We start from the raw sequence: 18,887 nt of genomic DNA, 5'->3' as shown, positions 1-18,887 counted from the left end.
TCCATCGGGCTCGCCTCTCTGAGATGGTTTTGATTAGGTACCTACCTTCTTCGATTCTGTTGAGAACCTCGTCATTAGTGATATTAACTTATATCAACATATTAAGTTCCACAAAATGAAAGCCATTTTCAAAAGAGGTGTATAAGTTTGGATTTTGTCTAAGGTAACAGACTATTGCAGGAGACTGCTACGAGACATTGTATAGATTTATATTTAGTACTGTTAAGCGTGTTGTCCTGATGTTTATTGAAATTTATGTGATACGTATGTGTTATAATTTTTATTTGTAGTATTTTTTAATAGTATGCATGTTTTCACTTTCTATTTTGTTGTATCTCAATATCTCAATTCAACAAAGGGCTCTTTGCCTCATAGAGTAAGGGATACGTTATTTTTTGTAATATGTATCTCCATACGAATAAATAACAAACAAAATAAATAAAAAAGTAAAATAAATACAAGGCATGACGTTCTTTAGTTCATGTCCAAATATAAACATCGCGCGAATCTTGATTACTTAGAATCAATTTTAGTACGATATGAAGAATTCACGTTCATGATTGATATAATTTATTGTAATTATTTCTTACTAGACTTATAGATTTTGTGACAGAGTCTGATTTAAGCTTGAATAAAATTTCACAGTTTGAGCCCGAGCCCACGTAGCGAGCAGGTATCCTGCAAGACATCGGACCCTTCCTGATAATTAGAACAGTGGGGTCTCGCTAATCCGAACCCCCGCTTATCCGGTCATCGCGGGAATCCGGACGGGTGGGGCGGGTGCTCACGGGGTAGGCGAGAGGCATTCCACCTGCGTCGTGCACCACGCTTCTGTTTTTCTGTTTTTTTAGTTTGTTTTCAATTACACAGCCTACTTACATGTTTTTTTATTTACTATTGTCAAAGTTGCCTTTTTAATTTCTAAAGTTCAATATGGATGTTTAATTACCATTAAAATATTGCAGACCACAATCCGGACGCCTTAATATTCCGTTATGGTTCTGTTTTTGCCTTTCTGGATTGTCGAAGCCCTAATTTATATTCTATTGTCCGTACAGTCAGCCAGTCCTAGTGGTGTTATGGTCAGTGCGTTTTCCTAAGTGTAAGACTGATCATTTAACCTTCATGTAACGAAAATGATCTAGAAACGCAGCGATTGGTGCACCAATGCAGTTCCCTATGCACCATTAGGTGCAGAAATGGAAAGATGATTATGAAAATGTACATATATTCTACATTAACATCTAAAACAAATATTTTTATAATAAAGATTTATAAAAATATTCGATAGTTATTTCAACGATGTAGAGATTTTTGTTGAGATTATTAAATTTGTATGCATTTTTTTTTAGCCAATCAACAGGCCTTAAGTAAGCTCTAATAAATTGGCATAGAAGAGTTATACTGAATCTAAATATTCTTAAAATCTCCTTTAATTAAAAAAGTGTATAATTAACAAAAGGTATGAATATAGCATAATCTAGGCGGAAATGGCAATTGTGACATCGCGAGTCAGAAGAGACAACACCGCTTGCTTCTTAAATGCCTGCCCTTGCTGTAGGAACACATCAACAGTACCGTTTAGTGAGATTTCATTCACTGTTCTGAAGATCCTTGGCAGAAGGGAAAATAATCCGATGTTAGTTTTATAATTTCCCACAGCAATGACAGGATTGGTACGCAAGTTACGGCGAGGTTCATTGAGGTTTATCTGAGCAAGGATATCATGGGCATCTATACAGTTAGAAATGAATTTGTGCAAGAATATCAAACAGCCAAAATCCTTCTGAATTCTCAACTAAAGATATGAAAATACTTTAGACGGTCACAATAGTTGATTATGAAAGTATTATGAAATTAAAATGAAAATGCATTGCTAACATTGAAGCAAATGTTCGTTATTACTCGTCGTTGCACTATTTTTTACATTACGATACTAATAATAAACGTGGTACATTTCTATCAATCATCGGCTTTAGTAGCATGGCTAATCTATCGAGTCCTTTTATTCAAAAATGTAGTGAGCAAAATCCTCAATTTACAATGGATTATTGCAGCTACGCCGAGCATCATTGTGACGCAAAATATCATCGAAGAAATTCGGATTTCTCACACTAAATAATGCCCTGAATCTAACATTTTTCAAAACAGAATCAGTTCAGGAAACTCCCATCTCGCCAGCAGATGTTCAAGGCTTTTGTTAATGTATTTTGTTGTACTAAACGGGACACTGGAATCTTTGTCCTTTCGGTCCTGGCAGGATTGTTACCTTGGACAAAAAATGGTTACACCTCATAAAAGAAATGTTTCGAAAGCGAATCGGACCATAGGAAATTATGCGATTTTACATAGTTTCCAATTTGTCGGCTTACTGCTCGAGACGGTAGGATCTTTTGTCGATTTTACACGCCCTAATAAACTAGTACGGAGAAATCTCAAAAAAGCTGCTAAACGCAATAACAGAGCTTAGATATTTTATTTTATAGAACGCCATATAGTTTTATTGAGAAATATGGTGTAAGTTCTAACACCTTGTTCAGAGAGTGGCGGTATTTTTTCACTTTTAAACAAACTCTATTGCCTAATAAAGTTCTCGAAACTCGAGTAAGCTTTAAAATATTCGAGGGTACTCTTTGTAGTAAGTAATAAAAATGTGACTCAGTATAAATAACGTTCGCTTTCTATATTCTTCTTACACGGAAGGTCTAACTTAGACTAGGTGTATTTTAAGAAGTAAAGGCGCATTTTATCGTTTGAGGGTCGAAACATAAAATAAATTGACGTATTTATAAATAAAAATAACAAATAAACGTCAACTTCATAATGATAGTTATGTTCAATGATTTAATGTGCCATTTTCCTTTAAATCGCCACAAGGGCGTTGTACTTTAAATACGTTTGTTGTCAACATTTCCTACTGTCCATGCGCTCTGTTTACTCAATTTACTATTAACATATTACAACAGAGATGAAGAACATTTTAGTGAAGGTAATAAAGAAGTCTAAGAATTTAAAGGCCTTATAACCTATCATTGGCTGGTTTAAGTAGCCAGTTCACAAACTGTAACCTTCACCATTCTGCCCATATTTGAACATATACATTACTTCAATTTTTTCATATGTTTATGTTTGTGAAGTTGTAGAGCTGAAACATTCATTTATGTTGTAATATATTAATATTAACAGCTCCCCGGGAAGTTGAATCCAGTCCTTGTTTGGATAAGCTCAAAATATTGATAATCAATTTACCATATTAAATTAAAGAAAATATTAAAATTTTCAATTATGTTAATATATATTACATATATAAAATTATACTTATTATGCCATTTCAAATAAAAAGTATAATATTCAGTCACTTTACGATTCCCTTTTTATTCTCGTTTGAAAACAGCCAGATATTAGTTCTGGAAATTATAAGAGCAGATATTGTTGTTTGCATGCATCTAATGCTTATGAAACCCCAAGAATATGCAATTCGAGAACTGCTGATTTATGTGTTCCTTTATGCTCATCGGATAATAGGCGAGGAAGGCTGCAATGAATATGCATAGGGTACAGTTATGGAGATAGGACTGTGTAGGTACTGGGTCGGGGGTAGGAATGGGGTAGCGAGTACTATACTAACCCACCACCGCCCACCATCATCCGGCTCTGGACCATAATGATGCATCTCCTTATTTACATGTTTATGGCTCCAGGTGGAGGACAAACAGATTTTTATGATGACAAAACATCTCTCGGAGCAGATTACGCCGGAGAGAAGCGACGTTTAATTTATTGCGGGCCATAAAACCGTTCTTGTAGATGTAGCAAACAAATACTAGCCGGGTTTTCTTGTAAAAATGTAAATTGTTTCACTTAATTTTACTTTATTTTCTTTTGTTTGTAAAATTCTTTGTTTTCCTAAAATTGCCGACATTTATAAAGATTAAATTTACGTTATAATTTGGTTAACATGTAGTATTCATTATTTATTAATACATTTTTCGATTTCTGACAAGTTAAAAACAAAATGTATGTGTATTTAAAATTAAATTAATTTATTTGAACCTTTTCTGATGCATAAGACTGATGCTTTTATTTTTTATTTATTGAAAATGTTTTATAAACAGATGATTTTTTGAAATATAACTAACACATTGTGCGAAAAGGACAACTAATAAAAACGAAATGAAGTATCACACCAAAATATAAATAACCTCTGGTGCTGGTGTGGTCAATCACGTGTTAATTTAAGCAGAATCAAAATTTTATTGAATAATTTAAAGTTATGTAATACGACATTTATAAATGCATGCATATAACATGGTGATAATTCTTATAAGTAAAATAATATAATGTTTGAGTCGCTAACCAAAAGAATATACGATATACATTCTCACAAAATATTGAAATAAAAATATTAAAAAATTTTATCAAATTTTAAAACATTTTTCTAAAAAAAGGAAAAAAACTAAGGTGGTTGATAGAAAAATATTTTTAGCTTCAGGTTGAATTTAGTGTTATCCTTGATAATTTATGTACGCTTTACTACTATGTAACAATTTGAAAGGAGTACCGCTTAGACCAGCTACATCTAGGGCAGTAGAAAAAGTCATGATAGTGTACGCAACCAACGCACTAAATTCGGTGAACACATTTAAGTTGCATGCCCTTTGGCGTGAAATGCTTTGCCAGCAGAAATGCTAAAATAAGGGTAAAGCGATGTTTTGGACAAATCATAAAATCCATCAGTTCTTTATTTCATTTTAATAAATCCTTAGCATGTAATGATAAAATAAATTGTTTTAATCAAATATTTTACTTCAATTATTCATTTGTATACAAATCTCGAATATGTATGTTGATATTTTTATTTTTTCACGCCCATTAAGCATTTACATATAATTAATTAGCGACCTCCGTGGTGTAGTGGTCAAGACGCTTGATTCACGCACGGGAGGTTCCGGGTTCGATTCCCGGTGAGAACACAAAAATTAAAATGTGATGTTTCTCAAGCCTGGGTGCTCTGTAATGTAATTCACCACTGTAATTAGGCCTCCTGGCCTGTTGTGGTGCAAAAAAATGTAAAAAAATGTAAATGTAAAATTAAGGCAAAAAACGACTATGTAAACCACATAAAATTTAAAAATAAATGTTACACAGTTTGTAAAGTGGCTACTTAATCCAGCCAATGACAGGTCATAAGCCCTGTAGATACCTAGACGTCTATATTACCTTCTCTGAAATGTTTTTCACCTCTATTGTAATACCATCCAATCACCGTTGTTCAAGCGATGGCGCGATATGTTATATAAAATTTTATTTTATGTTTATATTTATGTTTATTGTTATATTTATGTTTATTGTTATATTTTTGTTTATATTTATATTTATGTTCATGTTTATATGTTTATATGGTAGAATTGGCTCTGCACTTTATAGCCATTTTACTGGAATAAAATTTAAATAATTAAAACTTAAACTATAAAAATAAATAAATAAATACGTTTAAAAATATATATGTTTACAGTAAAAAAAAATAATTTAATTTGAGTATTCAGAAATAAAGCAGAATTAGAAAACGATAAAAAAATAATAAAAAATTAAAAGAAATCGCTGTATCGGATATAAAAGATAGATGCAACAATACAGCCATGTGCATTTTATATCAATTGGTGTGAAGTGTGAATGAACGTTAAAATATTTATTATGCTATTTTATATTTCAACGCGGCTTTCACAAAAATTATATATTTTAATAGAAAAATTGATTTTAAAATCTCATATTTCCACTTAAGTGTCTGTAATCACATAAATAATTGACAAGGTTTGTAATATTTCTCATTTGAACTTACAAAAAACAACTCGGAAAAATAAAGACTGCAAATGTTTTCCCACCTTTTAATTTGCATAATTCCTCAAAATTAAAAATCGGAATAAATATGTATTTTGTCCTTAAAACGTTTGTTTGTACAAATGCCCGCCATATCTCTCGGCCCAGGCTCATTTTTAGCCACCTCACAGCCTGTTTACTGTTTATTCGATAAAGCTGCTTATTAATACGGCACGAAGATTAACAGGGTTGAATATCATTTCACAAACAACGGACCTATAGAAATATTATTGAAACAATAGGTCCGGAGGACAATAGGAGCTTTCATCCCTCAGTTGAAGCGAGCTTTATGCTTTACGCGTATTTATCCTTTTACCGAAATGCTACAATTAATTATAACAATAATCATTATAAATATAATGCAACATGTAATCGTTTCATTTCATTGGACTAATAAGATTTTGTAATTCATTAGAATTTTCTATTAGAATTTGTATCAAAAATGTAAGTTCGTATTTTTATCATCATCATTCCATGTTCTCTCACTAGTTGGAAAATACGGTATCCACAAAGAGCCTCAATGCATCTCTATCGGCTGCCAACTTATTTGCGTCCACCGAAGTCAGGTTCTTGTCCCGAAGTTCTGACATAAACTGCCGACGAACAGTCAGCGTTGACGTGCAGGACGTCGAGAACCTGATGCCTCGTAAAGAAGGCTAGCGTGGTTAAGACTTTCAGGAGGCATCAGCAGTATATGGTCTAGTCAACCGTATCGCCTCCGCTTGACGACAGTTGTCACCACAGTTTACTGCGTTCGTTCCTTTATTACTTCATTCCTTACAAAGTTAAACCACCGCAAATCCAAGATTCTTCTGAGACACCTATTCTTAAAACTTAGAATTTGGCTGTTTCGAGCCCTAGTGAGGTGCCATGATTCGCTTCCATAGAGAAAAATAGGTGCTATGCAGGCGTCATATTTTAGCAAGTGGAATAATTTTACTTGTAAATCAAGTGCGACTAAAACTTCGTCTCAAAGATGTCGCGAAAGCGATGAAACCGGTCACTAGTTATTCTTGTCTTTCCATAATGAATTACAATGGACTTTTACCAAGAGTTTTCACTGGCGAATGTTAATTAATATTTCAACTATTTATTAGGATTTTTTAAAGAACTATGCATTCTAGATGAATTAGTCGAAAGTGATCAAACGTTTAGATCAGCGACGTCTACATCAACAGTAAAAGTCATTATACACGTACGTATAGGCAACAAACGCAATAAATTCAGTAAACGCGCATTTGCGGTCGCAAGTCTATGGCATGGAATGCCTCTCAGCGAAAGTATGAAACTGTGAGGGAAATGATTTTTGGAAAAAAGTTTAAACCCCACGTGCTATCTAAATCATTCAAATTATAAGATGGATTGTGGTCTCGTGGATAGTGTCAAAAACTTCGGATCGGTGGTCCGAGTTTCGAACCCCGCTCTACAACAACTTATTTCCCATTTTCTAACACAACTACTTACGACAAAAATTACGTCCCAAAATCAAAATATTTGGTTATTCTTAAGAACGCAAACATCGTTTCTTTTTTCATAAAAAGAAAAGAATAAGGAAAATTCATATAATTCACAAGTCGAAAAGTTTAATTTTAAAACAAACTACGAAATTATGAATTAATATTTACTAAAATGACACTATATGGGTTGTCCATAGTGATAAAAAGATATGTTTCTATAATTTGATGTAGAGTATTCATTTAATACATGGTTTCTCAATGTTTTTCTCATATTTTATATTCCCTGGACTGGTGCTTGCAGCATGAGACTGATCATTTTAGTTTTATTACAGAATTTGAGTTTGTCCAAAATTAAACTAAGTAATAAAACCAACCGGTCCAAGAAGAAGTTTAAAAATTAGAAAATTGTTTTCAGGCGTTGCCTAGTATGTGAAATAATTCAGTTAGATGAATCTCTTCACAACAATAAAGGTTTCAGCTCTTTAACTTCACTAAAATCAACAAATGGAAGATTTGAAGAAATATGGATATTCAAACATAGGCAAAATGGTAAATATTAAACAGTGTGTAAAGTGGCCACTTAAACCGGCCAATGATAGGTCATAAGCCGTGTAAACGCCTAGACTTTCATATTCCCTTATTTAGCGTATTCTCCATCCCTGTTATAATTTTTTTTATCTTAGTTTTATGTAAACCACAAATAATAAGTTGCGTTAATGTACTCATACAGTGTCTTATACATCATTTGGTGTGATAATTGTTTTTAATTTATTTCAATCTACTCTTCAACACTACTGCCAATTACAATGTACATAAATTATATAATTAAGTAATTACAAATATTTTTTTTTAAAGAAGCACAATAGATTTTTAAGATCCATAAAAAAAAAATATAAATAAAGACGAATAAGTCACTAATATACATTACGATACATATTTAGAGAGAAAGAGTCTACAACTGGTAATCCCAGCATGGAAAAGATCCACCTCTCTCGGTAAGCTGTTCAACAGACCAATCATTCCCCTCACAGGCATTATCAACAGTATATTTGTCCTGCATTCCGAAAGAACAAATGGTATGTGTTGCCTAGCTCTTAAATAGTTGCTCTACATATAATTTTATGCGCTCCAAAATGTTGGGATTTAAAATTAACCCGTTCAAAAGTTCAAAGGCCATTAAAAGTAAGGCAATGCTCCTTCTGGCCCACAAACCTGTGATACCGAGCACACTTAATACGAACAATGATAAGTACTGCAATGAGTAGTATCCATACTCTCTCATGTTCAGGTAACGAAGAAACTTCTGTGTTCTCTCAACCATAAGTGAGTAAGTGGCTTCTTATGGATAGTGACAATATACTTAGGTACTTGTTTATTTACTAATGTACCGCGAATACATAAAAACACTTTTTAATGTATTGACAGTGAGTTCAAATTTTGAATAAGCTTTTGTTAATGTGTTAATGCCTGCCGTGAACCAAGTAAACATACAATATTTGCTTGTGTAAGCACCGAAGATAGTTCCTTAGTATGTGTATAAGTGCAGTGCATTGCTAAGTAAAAATAAGTGTAAAAAAGTGATTAATTTATATTCAAAATATGTAATACAAAGAAACGTGGATTCATTGCACCATTATACTCGAACAACATTATATTCAATACTAGCGCCAAAAGATCTTGCGAGATTGACCTAGCGGATGATTTTCTCATATTATATGCGCATGCGCAATCGTCACCGTTCATATTCTGTTTTGTGTAATATTTTACCTTGAATTCGTATGAAAAATATCATATCTGCTAAAACTGTGATTTGAGCGAGATAGATTAACGCTTCGAATCGTGCGATAGAGAGAGAAGACAATGTACATACTCCGGGCATTGCCAACGCATGCGCAGATCCGAAACATGAAGTTCGTTTATAAGATCACTTTGACCGTGCGTAATGACGTAATATTAATATGAATTTAGTTGATTTTGTTACGTAAAATGTCCGCATTATGTTAGTGGTAGTAGCAGTATGCAAACAAAAGCAATGGCGAATTTAGCATTCCTCATCTGAATGAGCGGGCATATTATTATCGCTCGTTTATCATGTCAGACTTATCATATTTTCATAATAATATTACATTTAATATAAGTACATGTTGACTAAATATAATTAAATGCTTTGCCAAAGTTTTTAGTACACATACGCAAAGTTTATTGAGGTTTTAAATAGACTGTACTTACTACTTACACCAATGTTGATTTTGAGGAAACACATGCGGTCAGTATACATAATGATATGTAGCTATCAAATATGTGGTTATAATTATTTATTGTGAAATTACTTGACTAAATTACGCCTATATTTCCCATCTGCGCGCACATTTCGGTAGTTAAATAATAGGCGAAATAATAGTGTCTAATATTTTAATGACGCTTTAATTAGTGTCATAATTTAATGTCGTCATGATGCACGATAAGTTTAATGATAAAAATAGTTTCCAGCTCAAATACAAACAGGATAAATGTCAATAATAACGACAATTTTAAAGGGAGAGCTTGTTGGCCGTATGTACAGAACGTTACAGATAGAATTTTAAAAATTCTTAAAAAACACTGCATCAAGACTGTTTTTGGCACATCAACAATAAATACAGATTGTCCGAAATCAACAAGCATCTGTAACATCGGAAAGCGTCTGGGTTGTATAACAATGTTTTGTTATTTATTTATTTAAATCTTAAAGTAGGGCACACATATTATACATATTGTTATGTGTGTTCTAATAATAACATTGCAAATATATTTAATTTATAAATTGTTTATCACATATGTCTTGACCATTATTTTAAATTTTGATATGTTTTTTTCTTCATAAATATTTTTTTCCATTTCGTAATACTTTTTAATTGCTTTAAATAAAATCGAGTTTTGTGACTTTGCCTTTTTCCTAAATGGAAGTCTAATTTTGTTCTTTTCTCTAGTATTGTGATCGTGTTCATGCTGGTTCCGATCAATTTTTTTCCAAAATTCTGTTTTTTTATTAGAGTTTATAATTTTATAATTTATTGAAATTATTTTTGTACAAACATATATTATTTATTAGTTAAGGGATAACTAGATGTTAAAATTTTATCTATATAACTATCAAAATAAATACATTACATTACAAAACGATCGGGACGCTCTCGAAACTGACGGTATTTATGAATAGAATAGGGAAATATAACTTTTTTTAAAACTTTTAAAGTAATAAAGGTCTATGAAATACTCTCCAGCAAAAAACAAAATTGATAATTATTAGTGGCATAAAAAATACTTTCAAATTTGTAATTTTGAATTCCCGCAAAACCGGTCATTCCATTGGCCACGCCCCTAATACATCACGATTCGTGTTTATTTGTTCCTGACAATTAAAATTTGTTAAGAAAATTATCACGAATCTTGACGTCACAACAACCAAAGCCAAATACGTCCCATCTTTCTAGCAACATATTTTTGTTTTTTTTTTTTTGTATTAAAACATTTCTCCACAATATCCATATTGATTTTGAAAATACATTATATGTTTATCGATATTCGTAGAATGTGATATTTTCCTATTGTAAGAACTGTCCGAGGTGTACATCGGGCAGACTGCCCGAAAAATTACAACCAGAGTGAAGGAGCACATGAGTTCATACAGGCTCGGCTACCCCGAAAATTTGTTTTTAGCCAAACACCACATAGAAACGGGGCATAAGTTTTCTTTCGAGCCGATAATCTTAGGGAGACAAAAAGTCACTAAACTCGATTATAAAAGAGGCGATCGAGATCTAAAAACATCCCGATAATATAAACAGAGATGATGGGATGCGTTTAAAATCATACTGGTACCCAGTTAAAAAGAAATCACTTAAAATCGTAGACAGTGAAGCGTCACAGATTTCAAATTGACAAGCCGTAGACAGCAACAACTGCGACATGGTACAAATCTTTAGTACTTAAGGTTACACATATATTTCAAAAATAACATTAACCCCGATGATGGATGCAGTAATTCAATCCAAAACGTTGGGTAAAAACGGAAAACTTATTAATTTGTTTCTTTTTTGGGTGATACCGTGACTGTTGAATTTGTTCCGACGTTTCGGCTATCATTGCAGGAGCCATCTTCAGGGTAAACTAGTGTTTTGTAGAAAAAAGTATGTGTTTAAGTACTAGTAATTTGTACCGTGTCGCAGTCGGCAGTAGGCACATTTTTTGTAGTATGTAGTGCTGGGAACCATGTTGAGTTTAACCAGTACTACATAAACAAATTGATAACAGAGACCGTGAAAACCTTCGCACTTATGGAAAACTTATTGTACATCTTAACGGCCGTGAAAATATAAGCAGCTTAATGTCCTCGTGCTGTGTCTTAACTCTTAAAAGACTGTGATAAATAATCCCTTTGCGCGCGGTGATGTAACATCGTGTTACCACTAGTAAAAGACGGAATAATTTAAAGTTCAAAAATTGAAAAAAAAAACATGGAGACAAACTGTTTAATAATCCCTTTTCCATTATTTGTGCCAATAAACATAAAATTTAGCCCTGTTATAGTCAAATAAATTGATAATCATAAATACGCCGCTCAGCTTACGCGCGTGCGTTTCCCATCACTGTTATCAACCGGCTGAAATCTGAATCTATTTTACACTTTACTTAGTTTTGTTTTTGTCTCTTTCACACTATAACCTGCCATAGAACAGCGTTTCTGTCTTCCTTGTGATGAGTTCTATCTTCGTGCTCTTTCTTATACATATGTGTTGCTGAATTAGCGGACACTCTTTTTTCGCGTAGCGAGGATAAATATTTTTTTGTATTAACATCCAGCATAGTTGTAAAAAATTCACTTTCCAAATCCGGTGTGAAAATGTCCATTTGAAGATTACAAAAAATACGAATTCATCATTTTAAAAAATAAGAGAGATATATCAAGTCTTGTGCCCTATGTCGACTAATGTGACATCACAGACACACAAGAGTTAACAACGCAGATATGGTATTATTTGATACCAGAAACCAATGTTTTTTTGTTGTAGGTATTTTTTAGACCAACTAACGATACGTATTCTTTCAGTGAATTTATTATTATACAATCACATTGTAGCCACGTTATTCTTAAGCTACAAACAAACAATTACGCCCCCATTTCCCCCGTAGAAGCAGGCAAAGAAGATAGAACGTCATATCATCATCTTTTCATGCAAGCACGCCAATTATTCCTACTTTTAACACGTCCATCTCCAAGTATTTGTTGGATTTGGTTTTGCCACGCCTTTCTAGGTTTTTCTCGTTTCCTGTATCCAACAACATACCCATCATGAATATTTTTAGCCGTTCTTTCGCTGTCCATTCGCTCTACATATTCTAACCAACGCAGAATCACTTTCTTGATTTTTTTATAACGCTTTTTTATTAACTACATCCTCTTAGATGAAAAAAAAAACTCCGTTGCTTTTAACAAATTGAAAATCGAGATGGAATATTACGATACACGTTCAATCATTCATATAAGAAAGCAATAAATGTACATATTTCTTAATTTAATATTTATTTATTTGTAACTCGTCATCATAAATACGAGACAAGTAGGCAGCTGTCAAAATATACAAAAATAAACTAAAAAATATAACCAATTTCATATCAAATCAGCTTATTCCAAAAATTGGATTGTATTAATTTACGAAAGAAACGGTAGACCTATATGTATTTTTTGGGTTTTCCCGTGTAAGTTGGATTCATTCCGACGTTTTGGATACCATTGCAGGAGCCTTCTTTACGGTAAACTGAGTGATTTCTTTTTAAAAAATGTATTTTTATATACCTACTAGTAATTTATACCGCGCTGCAGTCGGTTGCAGGCACATAACGTGTCATTGTTGTGGTGTGTAGTGCAGGAAACCATTTTGAGTTTAATTTCAGCCCGTCGCTTTTGTTTATGTTATTCGGGTGTTAACGCATTTCAAACTGTAGTTTCTGTATTTATGCAGAATCTTTGGTTCGATCGCGAAAAAATGTCCTGTGTCTATAAAGTGTTCTGCCATGGAAAATTATTCCGGGTGCCCAATTTTACACGTTTTTATTATGTTCATCAATTATTTTCTTTGCTGTGCGCCCTGTTTGTCCAATGCACACTTTATCATTAAACTCAACGTCGTTCCGGGCACTACACACTACAAAAATGGTAATGTATCTGCTGCTGACTGCGAAACAATTTGAATTTCTTGTACATAAACACATTTTTTTTTCTACAAAACACTAAGTTTACCCTGAAGACGGCTACTGCAATAGTAGACGAAACGTCGGAACAATTATTAATTGATTTGAGTGACTGTAAAAACTGTGATGTGTTATCTGTTTCAAATGGCGAAGTTTCATTGCAATTCACTTACGCAATTTCATCACACACGACGACATATTTTTGCTTAGCATCACGTTTAATTATAACGAAAGAATTAAGTAACGGAAGGCAAATTACCTACGGATTAAATGGCCTATTTATTTTAGCTTATAACGTATCTATTTAATTTTACAAGATCGTATACAATAATTCATCAAAGATTAATTTTAAATGAACAGAACTAATGATGTTCTTTTCTTGATATACTCGAAGGTTAAAGATAAGAAGGCAAATATATTCTGTAAATATTTCTATATGAATTAAATTACTAAATCATAAAAATCAAGGGTCAAAATCAATCTCATGATATTCGTAGGTATAAAGTCATTGTTTACATGGTAAGTTACGATAGTGAGGAAGTTCAGTGTATTTTTTTATTTTTTTTTATTGAAATATAATAACAAAAATACATTATACATTAATTTTTTTTTTAAGAATTTATTATTTATTATTTGTTATAAACTATTAAACTAAGCCAAATTCTATCGTTTTATATTTCTGAAATTACTCCGCGTGTGACGCCAGCGGTTTTCTTTCGCTTATTCTCGATCAGTTCTGCAAATCGGTCCGTTTACGGTTAGCAAACCGGATATCTTTCACAGCCTTCTTATTATTGGTTGATTTATATGAGCCAGTGACGTCGTTCAAAGTAGTTAATTTTCATTAAAATATATTTTTTTTTTTTTTTCTTAAATTTTAAGCCCTTATTTTACCACGCGTAAGTAAACTTTTTCGTATCCAATTTCCAGTAGCGCTGAAGTTCCTAACTGTGACGGTATTTTATTTTATTTATTTACTTATTTACTGTATTTATGGTGCGTTCTTCATTATTCGATCTAATTATTGACTGTAGTGTATTTCATCTTTATTTATGGAAAGCATAATGTAATTTGAAACTATATTTTTATTCTGTTTATTAGATACTATACATCTCGTGGCGTCGGCCTCGTGGTGTAATGCTTAGCGCATCTGCCTACCATGCGAAAGGTCTCGAGTTCGATTACCGGCATGGTTTATAAAAAATATTTATTTAAATGGGTGTTTTTACACCAAAATATTTCATAGTCCCTGAACTGGTATCTAAAACGTAAGACTGATCATCTTACCTTTTGCGATTGGTGTACCAATGCAGTTCCCTATGCACCATTGGTTGCGGAAAGGGAATGATGATGATACATGTTCATTAGACCTTAATGTGTTGGCTTGTTATACCATGAATCGGTTGAGTTTTAATTTTGTACCAGTCATGTAAAAAACCCCTGAGCATATATAATAAATAAATAAATAATAAGCAACAATGTTTTAGGTATGTTCAAATGCTTATAGGCAGGCTGGAATTGATTGATGATGATAGATTATTAAATTAACTGGTAAAATAAACGTTGGAAAATTGTTTTCAGACGTTTTCTAATAGGTAAATTGATTCAGCCGGATAAATCTTACCCACATCATTAAGGTTTTTGCTCTTTTACTTCACAAAAACCAACAGATCGAAGAGTTGAAGAAATGTGGATGTTTAAACATAGGCAAAATGATAAATGCTTCTCAGTGTGTAAGGTGGTCACTTAAACCACTCAATGACTGCTGCAAGACGTATTGCAATCTATCTTCCATATGTAACTAAAATTTTATATAATTGGAAACGGGGAAAATAAACAAAAAATTTCACGTCATAAGGCCTTTTACTGCCTAGATTTCTATACTCTCTTTTCAAAATGTTTTCCCTCTCTGTTGCAACAAATTTAGAAATAGCAAGTAATTTAAAATGCGTTTTTTTTGTTAATCTTGGATTAATAAAACGCATTTTGAAGGTTGATGTAGGTACTATACAAAATGTTTTAGTCTTAAACATGTCAATGCAAAAAAAAATATGTAATTATTGCAACAAATAACTTATAAAGCGCCATATACATTTTTTTCGTATTTTATAATAGATACCTTTAAGCCGCTTGACATATGTGATTGAATGCAGTATTCAATAAGATTAAAATTAACATTTAAGTAAAATTAAAACCTTTAGTATTGTCTACATAATACCTACTAGCAGAGTTTGTGTTGATTTAAGCCCCGGCAAATTGTACAAATTATGTAGATCAATTACGATCAACTTAGGTGTAATGGAGAGTATTTTTTTCCACGTTGCTAATGACTACCTTTGACATTGGTGGCATAAGCTGTTTTATTTCTAAGCTGCAGAATCAGCCTGCAAATGTCAGTTGAAAGGACAACGTTTTTACTCAACCGTTTCTCTTGGAAAGAAAGTTCAGAGAGAATAGCTTTTCTGTATTTAAATAATATGGAGAAATAACCGTTATTACTGGGTATTTTGATATCACCATTTGTTCACATTCAAATTGTATGGCTTATTACTTTTTTCGTGTTATGTATGCCTTGAATACATTTTTGTAATGTACATGAACGAATCAATTAAATAAATGTTTATTTAATTAAACTTTGCTCCGGAATATCTAAAAAATCTTTGCATTCGAGATAAAATATCTGACAAATGTCGGATGATTATATTGGCTACATCTACACTGAAAGTAAAAATCATTCTACTGTACGCAACCTGGGCACTTAATTCAGTAAACGCGCACTTGCGGTCATGGGCCATATGGCATAGAATGTTCTCACAAAAGTGCGAAACTGTGAGAGTGAAGTGATGTTTCAGAAAAAACTTAAAGCCCACCTGTTCCCAAAATTATTACAATCAATGCCTAGCTTGCGATAAAAAATAAATTGTTTTATAAAAAAATTATACTTAAATTATAAGCCAAATTGAAATCCATATTCACAGAATGACTATGTAAAGTTCTCTTGGAGTATTATATTACAAAAATGGCGCTACTTAAGTTATCCTGATCAATTTTAATCATGTAGTACAGTAAATTGTGATGTTTCTATGTTAAACAATCGGGTTGTGGTCCCGTGGCTAGTGTCTCGGACTCGCAGACCAAAGGTCCGTGGTTCGAATCCCACTCTACCCCAACTTGATTCCATTTTCTAATAGTGAGTTATTTACAACTCGTTGAGAATGGCCCTCAAAATTAAATATTTGGGTAAATCATAAGAACGCAAATATTTCTTTTTCTAAAAAAAAAAAAAAAAAACTAGCATACGCAGACTCTGTGTTTAAAAGTAATAATATTTATATTTGCTATCAACTAACTACTGCCCCGGGGATGAGATAATACCCTTCTAAAGTGGAAGAATCTCACCCCTCTTCTACAGACCACAAATACAAATTTGCGCTATTAGTTCTTAGTTTTAAAAACATCCCTATGACGCTTCGATTCGCCCGCGCCCTGGGGGAGTAAATACATAATCACCGCATAACACTTATTTAAGGGGGATTTCAAGAATATTTACGAATCTGTTGCCTAATCCTGGAATCCTAGGAACCGAGAAAAATAACGATCTGAGACATTTGAAAGGAATTTTTAAGTGCAAGCATATGGGAGCGAGATACAAATTAATGTTGAGATTAACTTGGAACAAATATCTCAGCACTCAGTTACATTGACAGATAAAGAAAAATGTATCCATAAAATTTTACAAAACATTTTGATTGAATAACTTAAGAACACCGATTTAATTTTTAAATCACACACTTTTTATCTAAGTTTCAGTTTCATTGCTGCAAAACGGAGTTTTTTTTTCTTTGCATACCTTATTTAATAATTTTATATCCTTTCAAATCTGAAGATTTCTGAAACCACCGTCCTATTTTTGGAAATAATTATTAAGTATCGTAGCACGTGATACTATTTATTTAATATAAATAATAGAACAAAATAAATACAAACAGAAAATTTATCATGTAAACATATTTTTTAAAAAGTGATTGACCGATTTAGTAAACTTACCAAAACAGCGTTAAATCCACGGGAAAATTGTTTAAAACACAACGGTTACACAAAAAAAACTATGTCTGTTGCACTTTTCAAACTCACAAATTAAATAAAAAGGACCGCGATGTATTTAATTTGAGATCCCGGGCGACGTGGATTTAGAATGACGTTTCTATCTCAACTGGAGCTTCGAAAGCTCATTGGCTGCGCAGGCCGGGTCCGCGACGGTGAGGTAGACGGAGGGGGACAAAGGAAGGGGGGTAGTTTGTGGGGGGGACGATGAAAATAGGGAAAACTTGATGCATTAAACGCCAGGTACGTAGATTCCGGTGTTGGGATATAAAAAGGTAACGCATTTTTATCATGAAAGCTTTTCGCATCTGTCAGCTTTTTTGTTTTAATGCTTATTTTATCCATGTAATGTCGGTATAGATACATTTTTGGTTGGTAGCTATAAACATGAAGCATCGAAAAGATGTTATCGCTTTCTGACACGGATGGATGTATTAAATTATAGCCATGGGGTTGATTAGAAAATTCCATTATTGTAGTTGCATTTTTATCAAATTTAACCGAAGCGATATCCATAAAACTTATATTATACTCATTTGAATTTCGGATACCATCTACATTCTTTTCAAAATAATAAAAATATTGTTAAGCACCCAAAGTAACAAAGGCAAAGTGTCTTTTTACTAGAATACTATTAATATTTAAAGCGTTATCTTTAGAGTCGAATATTTCAACAAATCTAAATTAGTTGCAACGGAGACGGAAAACATTTTATAAAAGGAAAATGGAAGTCTAAGCATTTACAGAGCTTATGATCTGCCATTCGCTGGCTTAAGTGGCCACTTTACCGACTGTTACATTGCATCTGTTGCCTTTTGTAAAGTAAAAGAAAAACAATTAGTGCTTCAAATATTAACTTTATATTAAAAATTCTCCGCTTAAAATATTTTCGTTCTCTATTACGACTAATTTACATCTAAATTACTCCCTAGGGTGGAAATCCAGCTGTCTACAAACATTTGGACACATTTAAAACATTGTTGATTATAACAAATGCTGATTAATATTTATATTGGGTTTTAACATAGTTGGGTCCCTTTTTCTAAATGAAAAGAACAAAAGGACACAACAAAAAACAAATAAAACAAATTGGGTAATAATGTATTCTCCTTTATTATTTTGCAACAAATAAGTCAATTATTCAAAACATCTTTGTTGTTCACTGCGCAAATATCGCGAGCAACTTTAGTAACTTTAATCCCTCGATTAAACGCGAAC

General features: G+C 32.6%; 1 long non-coding RNA gene across 1 annotated transcript in view; it reads right to left on the bottom strand.

Moving 5' to 3' along the window:
* LOC148275148 (uncharacterized) overlaps positions 1-17,748 on the bottom strand; it is a 43,606-nt gene extending 25,858 nt beyond the window's left edge. The window contains exon 1 of the long non-coding RNA XR_015824100.1: positions 17,613-17,748. This is a non-coding gene — a long non-coding RNA (uncharacterized LOC148275148). The remainder of the gene's footprint in view (positions 1-17,612) is intronic.
* Between the last annotated feature and the right edge of the window lie 1,139 nt (positions 17,749-18,887).

The sequence above is a fragment of the Micrasema longulum genome, unplaced genomic scaffold, assembly GCF_059751315.1.
Source record: "Micrasema longulum isolate JH-2025_06_02 unplaced genomic scaffold, ASM5975131v1 h1tg001503l, whole genome shotgun sequence".
NCBI lineage: Eukaryota > Metazoa > Arthropoda > Insecta > Trichoptera > Brachycentridae > Micrasema > Micrasema longulum.
This window is presented reverse-complemented; position numbering and strand designations above follow the sequence as displayed.